The following is a 16,220-nucleotide window of genomic DNA, read 5'->3' as shown; positions in this document are numbered from 1 at the left end:
TAATTGAAATTAAAGAATCCTGGATTCTTGTCCAGGATTATTGCTAAATAGTTACGTGATCTTAAGAGTGCCTTTTGTATTTCATAAGTCTCATTGTCCCCTTCTATCAAGTGCAAAGTCTTAGATGTCTATTAACTGACATAAATAGATCTCTCAGTCACAATATATAGAGGTAGAAGCAATTTGCAGAATAATGTATACCTAGAAAATTATGAAATGGTGTACATATATAAGGTTTAGAGAGGAACACACCAAACTGTTAACAGTGATTTTCTCTGGGATGGGAACTAAGATACGGCTGGGACAGGTACACTGGGAGGCAGTCAAAGCTAGTCTTTAGATTTATTGGTACCATTTTAAGTTTTAAAAAGAAAGTTTGTTTTCATGTATAACTTCTAAGAAGAAATATATGGTCAGTTAATTTTCAACAAAGGAGGCAAGAATATAAAATAGGGAAAAGATAATATCTTCAATAAATGGCACTGGGAATACTGGTTAACCAAATGCAAAAGAACAAAACTGGTTCTCTATCTTACACCATACAGAAAAGTCAGTTCAAAAAGAATTAAAGAGTTAAATATAACACCTGAAATCATAAAACTCCTAGAAGAAAGCATAGATGTAAACTCCTTGACATTGGTCCTGGCAATGTTTTTTTTTTTTTGAACTTGACACCAAAACAAAGGCAACAAAAGCAAAAAATAAGCAAACAAGACTACATCAAACTAAAAAGCTTCTTTCTGGCTATGTAAACCATCAACAAAATGAAAAGGTAACAAATGAAATGGGAGAAAATATTTGCAAACCACATATCCAATACGGGGCTAATATCCAAAATATACAAAAACTCATACAAATCTATATAGCAAAATACAAAGTAACCTAATTAAAAAATGGGCAAAGAATCTGAGTAGACGTTTTTCCAAAGAAGTATACAAATGGCCAACAGGTACATGAAAAGATACTCAACATCACTAATCATCAGGGAAACACAAATCAAAACCAAAATGAGATATCACCTCACACCTGTCAGGATGTCTATTGTCAAAAAGACAAGAAGAGAGACCTTCAAGATGGAAAAGAAAGACGTGATGATCACCTTCCTCCCCACAAATACATCAGAAATACATCTATATGTGGAAAAACTCCTACAGAACACCTACTAAACAGTGGCAGAGGAACTCAGACTTCCCAAAATGTAAAAAATTCCCCACGTACCTGGGTAGGGCAAAAGTAAAAACACCAACAAAAGAAGAGGGACAGGACCTGCACCACTGGGATGGAGCTGTGAAGGAGGAAAAGTTTCCACATACTAGGAATCCCCTTCACTGGCAGAGATGGGGGGTAGTGGTGGGGAAGCTTTGGAGCCATGAAGGAGAGCGCAGCAACAGGGGTGCAGGGAGCAAAGTGGAGAGACTCCCACACAGAGGATAGGTTCTGACCAGAGCTCACCAGCCTGAGAGGTTTGTCTGCTTACCCACCACGGTGGGTGGGGGATGGGAGCTGAGACAGCTTTCAGAAGTCAGATCCCAGGGAGAGGACTGGGGTTGGCTGTGTGACGACAGCCTGAAGGGGTTTAGTGTGTCACAGCTATCCAAGAGGGAGTCTGGGGAAAAGTCTGGACCTGCCTAAGAGGTAAGAGATAATTGTTTCTGGGTGCATGAGGAGAGGGAATTCAGAGCACCACCTAAATAAGCTCCAGAGATGGGCCCGAGCCACGGCTATCAGTGTGGACAACAGAGATGGGCATGACACATTAAGGCTCCTCCTGCAGCCACCACGAAGTCTGTGTGAAAGCACAGGTCAATATCCACAATTTCCCTCACAGGAGCCTGTGCAGCCTGTCACTGCCAGGGTCCTGTGATACAGGGACAATTTCCCTGGGAGACTATAGTGCACCTCAGGCTGTTGCAATGTCACACCAGCCTCTGCCGCCACAGGTTTGCCCTGCATTACATACCCATCCCTCCCCCTGGCCTGAGTGAGCCAGAGCCGCTTAATCAGCTGCTACTTTAACCCCATCCTGTCTGAACAATGAACAGAAGCCCTCAGGCGACCTACACCCAGAGGCGGGGCCAAATCCAAAGCTGAACCCCAGGAGCTGTGTGAACAAAGAAGAGAAAGGGAAATCTCTCACAGCAACATCAGGAGCAGCAGACTAAATCTCCACAATCAACTTGATTTACCCTGCACCTGTGGAATACCTGATTTTTTTTTCCTTTTTCTCTTTTTGTGAGTGTGTCTATGTATGCTTCTTTGTGTGATTTTGTCTGTATAGCTTTGCTTTTACCATTTGTCCCAGGGTTCTGTCTGTCCGTTTTTTTTTTTTTTTTTTTTTTCTTTTTAGGATAGTTTTTAGCACTGGTTACAATTGATGGATTCCTTTTTCGGTTTGGTTGCTCTCTTCTTTCTTTCTTCTTCTTCTTCTTTTTTTTTTTTTTTGTGGTACATGGGCCTCTCACTGTTGTGGCCTCTGCTGTTGCAGAACACAGGCTCTGGACACACAGGCTCAGGGCCATGTCTCACTGGCCCAACTGCTCCACAGCATGTGGGATCCTCCTGGACCAGGGCACGAACCCATGTCCCCTGCATCAGCAGGCAGACTCTCAACCACTACACCACCAGGGAAGACCTCTTTTTTTTTTTTATTACTTTTCAATTATTTTATTTCTAAATTGTTTTTTATTTTTTATTTTAATAACCTTTATTTTATTTTTTCTTTCTTTATTTATTTTTCTCCCTTTTCTTCTGAGCCTTTTCTTCTGAGGGATTGGTGCTCTAGCCAGGCATCAGGGTTCTGCCTCTGAGGTGGGAGAGCTGAGATCAGGACATTGTTTCACCAGATACTGACCAGATGCACATAATATCAAATGGTGAAAGTTCCCCAGGAGAATTCCATATCAAAGCTAAGACCCAGCTCCACACAATGACCAGCAAGCTATAGTGCTGGACACGCTATGCCAAACAACTAGTAAGACAGGAACACAAACCCACCCATTAGGAGAGAGGCTGCCTAAAATCATAATAAGGTCACAGAAATACCAAAACACACTGCCAGACGCAGTGCTTCCCACCAGAAACACAAGATCCAGCATCATCCACCAAAACACAGGTACTAGTCCCCTCCGTCAGGAAGCCTACACAACACACTGAACAAAACTTAGCACTGGAGGCAGACACTAAAAACAACGGGTATTACCAACCTGAAGCCTGTGAAAAGGAGACCCCAAACACAGTAAGTAAAGCAAAATGAGAAGACAGAGAAACACACAGCAGATGAAGGAGCAAGGTAAAAACCCACAAGACCAAACAAATGAAGAGGAAATAGGCAATCTACCTGAACAACAAATCAGAGTAATGATAGTAAAGATGATCCAAAATCTTGGAAATAGAATGGAGGAAATACAAAAGACATTTAACAAGGACCTAGAAGAACTAAAGAGCAATCAAACAATGATGAACACCACAATAAATGAAAGTAAAAATTTTCTAGAAGGGATCAATAGCAGAATAACTGAGGCAGAAGAACTGATGGATGACCTGGAAGATAAAATAATGGAAATAACTATCACAGAGCAGAATAAAGAAAAAAAAATAAAAGAGTTGGGGACAGTCTCAGAGATCTTTGGGACAACATTAAATGCACCAACATTCTAACTATAGAGGCCCCAGAAGAAGAAGAGAAACAGAAAGACTGAGAAAATATTTGAAGAGATTATAGTTGAAAACTTCATTAATATGGTAAAGGAAATAGTTAATCAAGTCCAGGAAGCACAGAGAGTCCCATGTGGGATAAATCCAAGGAAAAACACATCAGGAAACATATTAATCAAACTATAAAACATTAAATGCAATGCACAAATATTAAAAGCAGCAAGTGCAAAAACAAAACAAAACAAAACAAAAAACAAACATACAACGGAATCCCCATAAGGTTAACAGATGAACTTTCAGCAGAAACTCTGCAAGCCAGAAGGAAGTGGCAGGACATATTTAAAGAGATGAAAGAGAAAAACCTGCAACCAAGATTACTCTACCCAGCAAGGAACTCATTCAGATTCAACAGAAAAATTAAAACCTTTACAGACAGGCAAATTTAAGATAATTCAGTACCATCAAACAAGCTTTACAACAAATGCTAAAGTAACTTCTTTAGGTGGGAAACACAAGAGAAGGAAAAGACTTACAAAAACAAAACAATCAAGAAAATGGTAATAGGAACATACATATTGATAGTTACCATAAATGTAAATGGATTAAATGCTCCAACCAAAAGATATAGACTGACTGAATGGGTACAAAAACAATACCCATATAAATGCTGTCTACAAGAGACTCACTTCAGACCTAGGGACACATAGACTGAAAGTGAGAGGATGGAAAAAGATATTCCATGCAAATGGAAATCAAAAGAAAGCTGGAGTAGCAATTCTCATAGCAGACAAAATAGACTTTAAAATAAAGGCTATTGCAAGAGACAAACAAGGACACTAAAAAATAATCAAGGATCAATCCAAGAAGAAGATATGACAATTGTAAATATTTATGCACCCAACATAGGAGCACGTCAATACATAAGGCAAATGTGAACAGCCATAAAAGGGGAAATTGACAGTACCACAAACATAGTACGGGACTTTAACACCCCACTTTCACAAAGGACAGATCATCCAGAATGAAAATAAAAAAGGAAACACACACTTTAAATGATATATTAAAGCAAGCTGGACTTAACTGATATTTATATGACATTCTATACAAAAAACACCAGAATACATTTTCTTCTCAAGTACTCATGGAACATTCTTCAGGATAAATCATATCTTGAGTCACAAATCAAGCCTTGGTAAATTTAAGAAAATTGTAATTGTTCCAAGAATCTTTTCTGACCACAACACTATGAGACTAGATATCAATTACAGGAAAAAAATCTGTATGAAATACAAACACATGGAGGCTAAAAAATATGCTACTAAATAACCAAGAAACCACTGGAAAAATCAAAGAGGGAATTAAAAAATACTTAGAAACAAATGACAATGAAAACACGAAGGCCCAAAACCTATTGGATGCATCAAAAGCAGTTCTAAGAGGGAACTTTATAGCAATACAATTTACATCAAGAAAGAAGAAATATCTCAAATAAACAACATAACCTTACAACTAAAGCAATCAGAGAAAGAAGAACGAAAGAAAACCCCAAAGTTAGCAGAAGGAAAGAAATCATAAAGATCAGATCAGAAATCAATGAAAAAGAATTGAAGGATTCAATAAAAAAAGATCAATAAAAAAAAGCTGGTTCTTTGATAAAATAAACAAAATTGATAAACCATTAGCCAGATTCATCAAGAAAAAAAGTTTCATTAGGTCCCATTTGTTTATTTTTGTTTTTATTTCCACTTCTCTAGGAGGTGGATCAGAAAGGATCTTGCTGTCATAGAGTGTCATAGAGTGTTCTGCCTATGTTTTCCTCTAAGAGTTTGATAGTTTCTGGCCTTACATTTAGGTCTTTAATCCTTTTTGAGCTTATTTTTATGTATGGTGTTAGGGACTGATCTAATCTTATACTTTTACATGTATCTGTCCAGTTTTCCCAGCACCACTTATTGAAGAGCCTGTCCTTTCTCCACTGTACATTCCTGTCACCTTTATCAAAGGTAAGGTGTCCATATGTGTGTGGGTTTATCTCTGGGCTTCCTATCCTGTTCCCTTGATCTATCTTTCTGTTTTTGTGCCAGTACCATACTGTCTTGATTACTGTAGCTTTGTAGTATAGTCTGAAGTCAGGGAGCCTAATTCCTCCAGCTCCATTTTTCGTTCCCAAGATTGCTTTGGCTATTCGGGGTCTTTTGTGTTTCCATACAAATTGCGAAATTTTTTGTTCTAGTTCTGTGAAAAATGCCATTGGTAATTTGATAGGGATTGCATTGAATCTATAGATTGCTTTGGGTAGTAGAGTCATTTTCACAATGTTGATTCTTCCAATCCAAGAACATGGTATATCTCTCCATCTATTTGTATCATCTTTAATTTCTTTCATCAGTGTCTTATAATTTTCTGCATACGGGTCTTTTGTCTCCTTAAGTAGGTTTATTCCTAGGTGTTTTATTCTTTTTGTTGCAATGGTAAATGGGAGCGTTTTCTCGATTTCACTTTCAGATTTTTCATCATTAGTATATAGGAATGCCAGAGATTTCTGTGCATTAATTTTGTATCCTGCTACTTTACCAAATTCATTGATTAGCTCTAGTAGTTTTCTGGTAGCATCTTTAGGATTCTCTATATATAGTATCATGTCATCTGCAAACAGTGACAGATTTACTTCTTCTTTTCCGATTTGGATTCCTCTTATTTCCTTTTCTTCTCTGATTGTTGTGGCTAAAACTTGCAAAACTATGTTGAATAAGAGTGGTGAGAGTGGGCAACCTTGTCTTGTTCCTGATCTTAGTGGAAATGCTTTCAGTTTTTCACCATTGAGGATGATGTTGGCTGTGGGCTTTTCATATATGACCTTTATTATGTTGAGGAAAGTTCCCTCTATGCCTACTTTCTGCAGGGTTTTTATCATAAATGGGTTTTGAATTTTGTCAAAAGCTTTCTCTGCATCTATTGAGATGATCATATGGTTTTTCTCCTTCAATTTGTTAATATGGTTTATCACATTGGTAGATTTGTGTATATTGAAGAATCCTTGCATTCCTGGAATAAACCTCACTTGACCATGGTGTATGATCCTTTTAATTTGCTGTTGGATTCTGTTTGCTAGTATTTTGTTGAGGATTTTTCCATCTATGTTCATCAGTGATATTGGCCTGTAGTTTTCTTTCTTTGTGGGTCACCTTATTTTTGATAAAGGAGGCAAAAATATACAACAGAGAAAAGAAATCCTCTTTAATAAGTGGTGCTGGGAAAACTGGACAGCTACATTTAAAAGAATGAAAGGAAAATACTCCCTCACACCATACACAAAAATAAACCCAAAATGGATTAAAGACCTAAATGTAAGTCCAGACACTGTAAAACTCTTAGAGGAAAACTTAGGCAGAACATTCTATGATATAAACCACAGCAAGATCCTTTTTGACCCACCTCCTAGAGAAATGGAAATAAAACCAAAAATAAACAAATGGGACCTAAAGAAACAAAATTTTTTGCACAGCAAGGGAAACTGTAAAGAGTGGAAACCATAAAAAACCCTCACAATGGGAGAAAATATTTGCTAAAGAAACAACTGAGAAAGGATTAACCTCCAAAATTTACAAAGAGCCCATACAGCTCAATATCACAAAACCAAATCCAAAAATGGGCAGAAGACCTAAATACACATTTCTCCAAATAAGGTATACAGATTGCCAACAAACACATGAAAGGATGCTCAACATCACTAATCATTAGAGAAATATAAATCAAAACTACAATGAAGTATCACCTCACACCAGTCAGAATGGCCATCATTAAAAAATCTAAAAACAATAAATGCTGACGAGGGTGTGGAGAAAAGGGAACCCTCTTGCACTGTTGGCTGGAATGTAAACTGATACAGCCACTATGGAGATCAGTATGGGGGTTCCTTATAAAACTAAAAATAGCATTACCAGATGACCCAGCAATCCCACTACTGGACATATATCCTGATAAAACCATAATTCAAAAAGGGACATGTACCATCATATTCACTTCAGCTCTATTTACAATAGCCAGCACATGGAAGCAACCTAAGTGTCTATTGACAGATGAATGGGTAAGGAAGATGTGGCACATATATACAATTGATTATTACTCAGCCATGGAAAGAAACAAAGTTGAGTTATTTGTAGTGAAGTTGATGGATCTAGAGTTTGTCATACACAGTGAAGTGAGTCAAGAAGAAAAACAAGTACCATATGCTATCACAAATACATGGAAACGAAATAAGAAAAACATTCTGAACAACCTGGGGACAGGACAGGAATAAAGACATAGGCATAGAGAATGGACTTAAGGACATGGTGGGGGTGGGTGGGAAGGTAAGCTGGGATGAAGAGAAAGTGTGGCATTGACATATATACACTACCAAATGTAAAAAAATATAGTTAGAGTTTCAAGATGGCAGAAGAATGAGACACGGAGATCACCTTCCTCCCCACAGATACATCAGAAATGCATCTACATGTGGAACAACTCCATCAGAACACCTACTGAACGCTGGAGGAAGACCTCAGACCTCCCAAAAGGAAAGAAACGCCTCAAGAACCTGGATGTGACAAAAGAAAAAAGAAAAAACAAAGACAAAAGTATAGGGACAGAACTTGCAACAGTGGAAGGGAGCTGTGAAGGAGGAAACGGTTCCACACACTAGGAAGCACCTTCATGGGTGGAGACCATGGGTGGTGGAGGGGGAGGCTTCAGAGCCACGGAGCAGAATGCAGCAACAGGGGTGCAGAGGGCAAAGCGGTGAGACTCCTGCACAGAAGATCAGTGCCGAGGAGAACTGACCAGCCCGAGAGGCTTGTCTGCTCACCCGCCAGGATGGATGGGGGCTTGGAGCTAAACCTCCAGCTTCAGAGGTAGGATCCCAGGGAGAGGACTGGGGTTGGCTGCATGGACACAGCCTGAAGGGGGCTAGTGTGCCATAGCTAGCTGGGAGGGAGTCTGGGAAGAAGTCTGCAGCTGACAAAGAGGCAAGAGACTTTTTCTTGCCTCATTGTTTCCTGGTGCGCAATGAGAGGAGATTAACAGAGCCACTTAAAGGAGCTCCAGAGATGGGTGTGAGCCGCGGCTATCAGCCCAAACCCCAGAGATGGGCATGGGACGCTGAGGCTGCTGCTGCAACCACAAAGAAGCCTGTGTGCAAGCACAGGTCACTATCCACACTTCCCTTCCCAGGAGGCTGTGCAGCCCGCCACTGTCAGGGTCATGTGATCCAGGGACAAATTCCCTGGGAGAACATACTGTGCACTTCAGGTTGCAGCAATGTCACACTGGCCTCTGAGGCTGCAGGCTCACCCTGCATCCATACTCCTCCCTCCCCCTGACCTGAGTGAGCCAGAGTCCCCGAAGAAGCTGCTCCTTTAACCCCATCCTGTCTGAGCAAAGAACAGTTGCCCTAAACGACCTACATGCAGAGGCGGGTCCAAATCCAAACTGGACCCCAAGAGCTCTGCAAATAAAGAAGAGAAAGGGAAATTTCTACCAGCAGACTCAGGAGCAGCAGATTAAATCTCCACAATCAACTTGATGTACCCTGCATCTGTTGAATACCTGAATATACAGTGAATCATCCCAAATTGAGGAGGTGGACTTTGGGAGCAAGGATATATTTTTTTTTCCCTTTTGATGTTTTTGTGAGTATGTATGTGTATGGTTCTCTGTGTAATTTTGTCTGTATAGCTTTTCTTTTCAGTTCTCCTAGGGTTCTGTCTGTCGATATATTTTTTTTCTTTTTTACTTTAAAAATTTTTTTCAAGACAATTATTTTTTATTTTAATAACTTTATTTCATTCTATTTTATTTTATCTTATCTTTTTCTTTCTTTCTTTCTTTTTTTCTCCCTTTTATTCTGAGCTGTGTGAATGACAGGCCCTTGGTGCTCCAGCCAGGCAACAGGGCTGTGCCTCTGAAGTGGGAGAACCAAGTTCAGGACACTGGTCCACAAGAGACCTCCCTGTTCCACGTAATATCAAACGGTAAAAATCTCTCAGAGATATCCATCTCAATTCCAAGACACAGCTGCACTCAACGACCAACAAATTACAGTGTTGGATACCCTATGCCACACAACTAGCAAGACAGGAACACAACCCCATCCAACAGCAGAGGGGCTGCCTAAAATCATAATAAGGCCACAGACACCCAAAAACACACTGTCAGACATGGACATGCCCACCAGAAAGAAAAGACCCAGCCTCATCCACCAGAACACAGGCACTAGTCCCCTCCCCCAGGTAACTTACACAACCCACTGAACCAACCTTAGCCACTGGGGACAGACACCAAAAACAAAGAAAACTACGATCCTGCAGGCTGCAAAATGGAGAACCCAAACAAAGTAAGTTAAGCAAAATGAGAAGATAGAGAAACACACAGCAGATGAAGGAGCAAGGCAAAACCTCACCAGACCTAAGAAATGAAGAGGAAATAGGGAGTCGGCCTGAAAGAGAATTCAGAATAATGATAGTAAAGATGATCCAGAATCTTGGATATAGAATGGAAATAACGCCAGAAAGGTTTAACAATGACCTAGGAGAACTAAAGAGCAAACGAACAATGATGAAAAACATAATAAATAAAATTAAAAATTCTCTAGAAGAGATCAATAGCAGAATAACTGAGGCAGAAAAGCGGATAAGTGACCTGGAAGATAAAATATTGGAAATAACTACTGCAAAGCAGAATGAAGAAAAAAGAATGAAAAGAATTGAGGAAAGTCTCAGAGACATCTGGGACAACATTAAATGCACCAACATTCGAATTATAGGGGTCCCAGAAGAATAAAAGAAATAGAAAGGGACTGAGAAAATATTTGAAGAGATTATAGTTGAAAATTTCCCTAATATGGGAAAAGAAATAGTTAATCAAGACCTGGATGCACAGAGAGTCCCATACAGAATAAATCCAGTAGAAACATGCCAAGACACATATTAATCAAACTATCAAAACTTAAATACAAAGAACAAATATTAAAAGAGGCAAGGGAAAAACAAAAATTAACACAGAAGGGTATCACCATAAGGTGAACAGCTGATCTTTCAGCAGAAACTCTGCAAGTCAGAAGGGAGTGGCAAGACATATTTAAAGTGATGAAGGAGAAAACCTACAACCAAGATTACTCTACACAGCAAGGATCTCATTCAGATTTGATGGAGAAATTAAAACCTTTACAGATAAGCAAAAGCTAAGAGAATTCAGCACCACAAAACCAGCTTTACAACAAGTGCTAAAGGAACTTCTCTAGGCAGGAAACACTAGAGATGGAAAAGACCTACAATAACAAAACAAAAAAACAATTAAGAAAATGGTAACAAGAACATACATATGGGTAATTACCTTAAAGGTAAATGGATTAAATGGCCCAACCGAAAGACACAGATTGGCTGAATGGATACAAAACCAAGACCCGTATGTATGCTATCTACAAGAGACCAACTTCAGACCTCGGGACACATAAAGACTTAAAGTGAGGGGATGGAAAAATATATTCCATGAAAATGGAAATCAAATGAAAGCTGGAGTAGGAATTCTCATATCATACAAAACAGATTTTAAAACAAAGACTATTACAAGTGAAAAAGAAGGAGACTACATGATGATCAAGGTATCAATACAAGTAGAGGGTATAACAGTTGTAAATATTTATGCACCCAACATAAGGGCACCTCAATACATAAGGCAAACACTAACAGCCATAAGAGGGGAAATCGACAGGAACACAATCATAGTAGGGGATTTTAACACCCCACTTTCACCGATGGACAGATCATCCAAAATGAAAATAAATAAGGCAACACAAACTTTAAATGATACATTAGACAAGATGGACTTATGTGATATTCATAGGACATTATTTCCAAAAACAACAGAATACACATTCTTCTCAAGTGCTCACACAACATTCTGCAGGATAGATCATATCTTAGGCCACAAATCAAGCCTTGGTAAATTTAAGAAAATTGAAATCCTATCAAATATCTTCTCTGAGCACAATGCTATGAGACTAAACATCAATCACAGGAAAAAAATCTGTAAAGAACACAAACACATGGAGGCTAAACAATACACTACTTAATAAACAAGAGCGCACTGAAGAAATCAAAGAGGAAATCAAAAAATACCTAGAAAAGAATGACAATGAAAACACGTTAACCCAAAACCTATGGGAGGCAGAAAAAGCAGTTCTAAGAGGGAAGTTTATAGCAATACAATCCTACCTTAAGAAACAAGAAACATCTCAAATAAACAACTTAACCTCACACCTAAAGCAATTACAGTAAGAGGAACAAAAAAACCCGCAAAGGTTAGCAGAAAGAAAGAAATCATAAAGACCAGATCAGAAATAAATGAAAAAGAAATGAAGGAAATGATGGCAAAGATAAATAAAACTAAAAGTTGGTTCTTTGAGAAGATAAGCAAAATTGATAAACCATTACCCAAACTCATCAAGAAAAAAAAGGGAGAAGACTCAAATCAATAGAATTAGAAATGAAAAAGGAGAAGTAACAACTGACACTGCAGAAATACAAAGGATCATTAGAGACTACTACAAGCAACTCTATGCCAAAAAAGTGGACAACCTGGAAGAAATGGACAAATTCTTAGAAATGCAGAACCTTCTGAGACTGAACCAGGAACAAATAGAAAATATGAACAGACCAAAAACAAGCACTGAAATTGAAACTTTGATTTAATATCTTCCAACAAACCAAAGTCCAGGAGCAGATGGTTTCACAGGTGAATTCTATCAAATATTTAAAGAAGAGCTAACACCTATCTTTCTCAATCTCTTTCAAAATATAGCAGAAGGAGGAACACTCCCAAACTTTTTCGATGAGGCCACCATCACTCTGATACTAAAACCAGACAAAGATGTCACAAGGAAAGAAAACTACAGGCCAATATCACTGATGAACATTGATGCAAAAATCCTCAAAATAATACTAGCAAACAGAATCCAACAGCACATTAAAAGGATCATACACCATGATCAAGTGGTATTTAACCCAGGAATGCAAAGATTCTTCAATATACTCAATCAATGTGATACACTACATTAACAAATTGAAGGAGAAAAATCATATGATCATCTCCATAGGTGCAGAGAAAGCTTTTGACATAATTCAACACCCATTTCTGATAAAATCCCTGCAAAAAGAAGGCATAGAGGGAACTTTCCTCAACATAATAAAGGTCATATATGAAACCCACAGCCATCATCATCATCAATGGTGAAAAATGGAAACCATTTCCACTAAATCAGGAACAAGAAAAAGTTTCCCACTCTCACCTCTATTATTCACCATAGTTTTGGAAGTTTTAGCCACAGCAATCAGAGAAGAAATAAAAGGAATCCAAATCAGAAAAAAATAAGTAAAGCTGTCACTGTTTGCAGATGAAATTATAATATACATACAGAATCCTAAAGATGCTACTAGAAAACTACTAGAAGTCATCAATGAATTTGGTAAAGTTGCAGGACACAAAATTAACGCACAGAAATCTCTTGCATTCCTATACACTAATGATGAAAAATCTGAAAGTGATATTAAGAAAACACTCCCACTTACCATTGCAACAAAAAGAATAAAATATCTAGGAATAAACCTTCCTAAGGAGACAAAAGACCTGTATGCAGAAAATTATAAGACACTGATGAAATAAATTAAATATATACAAATAGATGGAGAGATATACCATGTTCTTGGATTGTAAAAATCAACATTCTGAAAATTAATATACTACCCAAAGCAATCTACAGATTCAATTCAATCCCTATCAAACTACCACTGGCATTTTTCACAGAGCCATAAGAAATAATTTCACAATTTGTTTGGAAACACAAAAGACCCCGAATAGACAAAGCAATCTTGAAAAAGAAAAACAGAGTTGGAGGAATCAGGTTCTCTGACTTAATTCTATACTAAAAAGCTACAATAATCAAGACAGTATGGCAGTGACACCAAAACAGAAATATACATCAATGGAAGAGGATAGAAATCGCAGAGATATACTCACACACATATGGTCTCTTTATATTTGATAAAGGAGAAAGAATATACAGTGGAGAAAAGACAGCCTCTTCAACAAGTGGTGCTGGGAAAACTGGACAGCTACATGTAAAAGTATGAAATTAGAAGACTCCCTAACACAATACACAAAAATGCACTCAAAATGTATTAAAGGCCAGACACTATAAATCTCTTAGAGAAAAACATAGGCAGAACACTCTATGACATAAATCACAGCAAGATCCTTTTTGACCCGCCTCTTTGAGAAATGGAAATAAAAACAAAAATAAACAAATGGGACCTAATGAAACTCAAAAGCTTTTGCACAGCAAGGGAAACCATAAACAAGACCAAAGGCAACCCTCAGAATGGGAGAAAATATTTGCAAATGAAGCAACTGACAAAGGGTTAATCTCCACTATTTACAAACAGCTCAATATCAAAATAACAAACAGCCCAGTCCAAAATTGGGCAGAAGAACTAAATAGACATTTCCCCAAAGAAGATATACCAATTGCCAACAAACACATGAAAGAATGCTCAACATCATTAATCCTTAGAGAAATGCAAATCAAAACTACGATGCAATATCATTTCACACCGGTCAGAATGGCCATCATCAAAAAATCTACAAACAATAAATTCTGGAGATTCTGTGGAGAAAAGGGAACCCTGTTGTACTGTTGGTGGAAATGTAAGTTGATACAGCCACTATGTAGTACAGTATGGAAGTTCCTTACAAAACTAAAAATAGCACTACCACATGACCCAGCAATCATACTACTCGGCCTATACCCTGAGAAAACCAAAACTCAAAAAGAGTCATGTACCACAATGTTCATTGAAGCTCTATTTACAATAGCCAGGACATGGAAGCAACCTAAGTGTCCATCAACAGAAGAATGGATAAAGAAGATGTGGCACATATATAAATGGAATATTACTCAGCTGTAAAAAGAAACAAAATTGTTATTTGCAGTGAGGTGGATGGACCTAGAGTGTGTCATACCGAGTGAAATAAGTCAGAAAGCAAAAAACAAATACAGTATGCTAACACATATATATAGAATCTAAAAAAAAAAAAAAAAAAAACTGGTCATGAAGAACCTAAGGGCAAGATGAGAATATAGACGCAGACCTAGTAAAGAATGGACTTGCAGATATGGGGAGTGGGAAGGATAAGCTGGGACAAAGTGAGAGAGTGGCATGGACATATATACACTACCTAATGTAAAAGAGATAGCTATTGGGAAGCAGCCGCATAGCACAGGGAGATCAGCTCGGTGCTTTGTGACCATCTAGAGGTGTGGGATAGGGAGGGTGGGAGGGACAGAGATGTAAGAGTGAAGAGATATGGTGACATATGTATATGTATAACTGATTCACTTTGTTATAAAGCAGAAACTAACACACCATTGTAAAGCAATTATACTCCAATAAAGATGTTAGGGCTTCCCTTTTGGAGCAGTGGTTGGGAGTCTGCCTGCCGATGCGGGGAAGACAGGATCGTGCCCTGGTCTGGGAGGATCCCAAGTGCCGCAGAGCAGCTAGGGCCGTGAGCCATGGCAGCTGGGCCTGTGCGTCCGGAGCCTGTGCTCCACAACGGGAGAGGCCACAACAGTAAGAGGCCCACATACCATAAAAAAAAAAAAAAAAAGATGTTAAAAATATAAATAGCTAATGGGAAGCAGCTTCATAGCACAGGGAGATCAATTCAGTGGTTTTTCATTCACCTCTAGGGGACCACCTAGAGGGGTAGGATAGGGCTGGTGAGAAGGAGACGCAAGAGGGAGGGGATATGGAGATATATGTATAGCTGATTCACTTAGTTATAAAGAAGAAATGAACACAAAAATGTAAAGCAAGTATACTCCAATAAAGACGTTAAAAAAAATAAAATAAAGAGCTAGCAAATAAAAAAAAGTAAAAAACAGAAAAAGCAAAAAATGGAATTGAATTAATGAATTTGGTAAAAAATGAACAACCAGAAATTAACTTAATTATTCACTGAATCCCAGAAATATTTTATAATCAGTTAGTACTTACAGGGTACGCATTATATGTCTTAATTAATCTAAATTAAGTGTGCAATTAAGAAACTTAGGATAATTCAATTTTAATGAGGTGCTTTTAATCGTAGAAAATTTAATGCTGCATAATTTGGATGAAATGTGTGCTTCTCTTAGGAGGAAGACATCATTACAAACCTCATATGTGATAGACATTATATAGTCACTTAATGATGTCTCTGGGTTTTTTTGCAAAACTTACCTTTGGAGTCAAAACTAAATGGGAAGTCAGGTTAGTAATCCATGACATAAGAAGCACATACAAGCAACTATTGAAATTCAACTAATTCCCGGGTATAAATTATTAGGTTTAGAATGTGCCAGGTTAATGTGGCATGGCCATAGCTCTCTGTAGAAAAGAAGCTAAAAAGGACACCTGTGAACAACGTTTAGTGAAAGAGTTTCTTTTGATGGTATTGGCTATATCTAAATACCATATCACCATCTGTCT

The sequence above is a fragment of the Globicephala melas genome, chromosome 13, assembly GCF_963455315.2.
Source record: "Globicephala melas chromosome 13, mGloMel1.2, whole genome shotgun sequence".
Taxonomy (NCBI): Eukaryota; Metazoa; Chordata; class Mammalia; order Artiodactyla; family Delphinidae; genus Globicephala; species Globicephala melas.
The sequence above is the reverse complement of the archived record's forward strand: the minus strand, read 5'-3'. Positions refer to the sequence as shown.